Here is a 3,408-nt window from a genome sequence, read left to right as displayed (position 1 = left end):
ATGCTCCATGACCCCTGTCATCACAATACTCCATGAACATTTTCAGCCCAATGCTCCATGACCCTTGTCATCACAATGATCCATGCCCATGTTATCCCAATGTTCCATGACCCATGTATTCACAATGCTCCATGACGCTTGTCATCACAGTGCTCCATGACACCTGTCATCACAATGCTCCATGCCTTTGTCAGCAAAATGCTACATGACCTTGTCATTACAATGCTCTATGCACTTGTCATCACAATACTCCATTTCCATTGTCATCACAATCCTCCATGAACTTTGGGATCACATTGCTTCATGCCCTTGTCATCACAATGCTCCATGCTCCTTGAAATCAAAATGATCCATGACCTCTGTCATCACAATGCTCAAAACCCTTGTGATCACCATGTTCCATAACACTTGTCCTCACAACACTCCATGATGCCTGTCATCACAATAATCCATGCCCTTTTCATCACAATTCTCCATGACCTCTGTCATAACAAGCTCCATGACCCCTGCCATCACAATGTTCCACGGCCTTGTCATCTCTAGGCTCCAGGACACTTGTCAGCACAATGCTCCAAGACCAATGTAATCACAATGCTCCATGCCCTTGTCATCACAAAGCTCCATGACGCATGTCATCAAAATGCTCCCTGCCCTTCTCATCACAATGCACCACACACTTGTCATCAAAATGCTCCATGACCTTTGTCATCACAAAGCTCCATGACCCTTGGCATCACAATGCTCCATGTCATTGTCATCACAATGCTCCATGAACCCTCTCATCACATTGCTCCATGCCCTTGTCATCACAAAGCTCCATGGCACTTGTCATCACAATGCTCGATGCCCTTCTCATCACAATGCTCCATGCCCTTGTCATTACAATCCTCCATGACCCATGTATCACAGTGTACCGTGCCCTTGTCATCACAATGCGCCACGCCCACTCTCATCACAATAATCCATGAAATATTTCAGACCAATGCTCAATGCACTTCTCATCACAATGCTCCATTACCTCTGTCATAACAAGCTCCATGACCCCTGCCATCACAATGTTCCACGGCCTTGTCATCACAAGGCTCCAGGACCCTTGTCAGCACAATGCTCCAAGACCCATGTAATCACAATGCTCCATGCCCTTGTCATCACAAAGCTCCATGACGCATGTCATCACAATGTTCCATGGCCTTCACCTCACAATGCTCCATGCCCTTGTCATCACAATGCTTCAAGACCCCCGTAATCACAATGCTCCATGCCCCTTTTCATAAGAATGCTCCATTAGACTTGTCATCACAAGTCTCCATGGTCATCTCATCACAATGCTCCAAGACCTTGTCAGCAACATGCTCCATTCCCTTGTCATCACAATGCTCCATGACCCCTGTCATCACAATACTCCATGCACATTTTCAGCCCAATGCTCCATGACCCTTGTCATCACAATGATCCATGCCCTTGTCATCACAATGCTCCATGCACTTGTCAGCACAATGCTCCCTGATCCTTGTCATCACAATGCTCCAAACCATTGTCACCACAATGCTCCATTACCTTTGTCATCAGAATCCTCCATGACACTTGGCATCACAATGCTCCATGCCATTGTCATCACAATGCTCCATGACCCCTGTCATCACAATGCTCCGTGACTACAGTCATCACAATGCTTCATAACGTTTGTCATCACAACAATCCATGCCCACGTCATCACAAGGCTCTGTGACCTTTGTAACCACAATGCTCCATGAACTTTTCATCACAATGCTCCGTGACCCTTGTCATCACAATGCTCCATGCCTTTGTCAGAACAATGCTCCATGACCCTTGTCATCAAATTGTGCCATGCGCTTTTCACCACAATGATCCACAACCTTGTCATCGCTATGCTCCATAAACCTTGTAATCACAATGCTCCATGCACTTCTCATCCAAATACTCTCTCACATGAGATATCACAATGTTCCATCACTAGTCATCACAATCCTCCCTCACCCCTGTTATCACAATGTTCCATGACCCCTGTCATCACAATGCTACATCCCCTTATCAGCACAATGTTCCATGACCCCTGACATCACAATGTTCCATAACCCCTGTCATCAAAATGCTCCATGACCCTTTTCTTCCCAAAGCTCCATGACCCATGGCATCACAATGTTCTATAACCCCTGGCATCAAAATGTTCCATTACACTTTTCATCAAATTGCTGCATGACCCTGTCATCAAAATGCTCCCTGCCCTTCTCATCACAATGCACCACACACTTGTCATCAAAATGCTCCATGGCCTTTGTCATCACAAAGCTCCATGACCCTTGGCATCACAATGCTCCATGTCATTGTCATCACAATGCTCCATGAACCCTCTCATCACATTGCTCCATGTCCTTGTCATCACAAAGCTCCATGACACTTGTCATCACAATGCTCGATGCCATTCTCATCACAATGCTCCATGACCTTGTCATTACAATCCTCCATGACCCATGTATCACAGTGTACCGTGCCCTTGTCATGACAAACCGCCATGCCCACTCTCATCACAGTAATCCATGAAACATTTCAGATCAATGCTCAATGCCCTTCTCATCACAATGCTCCGTTACCTCTGTCGTAACAATGCTCCATGACACCTGCCATCATAATATTCCACGGCCTTGTCATCACAAGGCTCCATGACCCTTGTCATCACAATGCTCCAAGATCCATGTAATCACAATGCTCCATGCCCTTGTCATCACAAAGCTCCATGACGCATGTCATCAGAATGTTCCATGGTCTTCTCCTCACAATGCTCCATGCCCTTGTCATCACAATGCTCGAAGACTCCATTAATCACAATGTTCCATTCCCTTTTTCATCAGAATGCTCCATTAGATTTGTCATCACAAGTCTCCATGGTCATCTCCTCACAATGCTCCAAGACCTTGTCATCACCATGCTCCATTCCCTTGTCATCACAATGCTCCATGACCCCTGTCATCACAATACTCCATGAACATTTTCAGCCCAATTCTCTATGACCTTCTCATCACAATGCTCCATGACCAATATCATCACAATGCTCCATGACCACTGTCATCACAACACTCCATGACACCTGACAACACAATGATCTGGGACTCTTGTCATCACAATGCTCCAAGACCCCTGTAATCACAATGCTCCATGACCCCTGTCATCACAATACTCCATGAACATTTTCAGCCCAATGCTCCATGACCATTGTCATCACAATGATCCATGCCCTTGTCATCCCAATGTTCCATGACACTTGTATTCACAAGGCTCTGTGACGCTTGTCACCACAGTGCTCCATGACACCTGTCTTCACAATGCTCCATTCCTTTGTCAGCAAAATGCTACATGGCCTTGTCATTACAATGCGCTAGGCGCTTGTCA

The sequence above is a fragment of the Mesoplodon densirostris genome, unplaced genomic scaffold, assembly GCF_025265405.1.
Source record: "Mesoplodon densirostris isolate mMesDen1 unplaced genomic scaffold, mMesDen1 primary haplotype scaffold_37, whole genome shotgun sequence".
NCBI lineage: Eukaryota > Metazoa > Chordata > Mammalia > Artiodactyla > Ziphiidae > Mesoplodon > Mesoplodon densirostris.
This window is presented reverse-complemented; position numbering follows the sequence as displayed.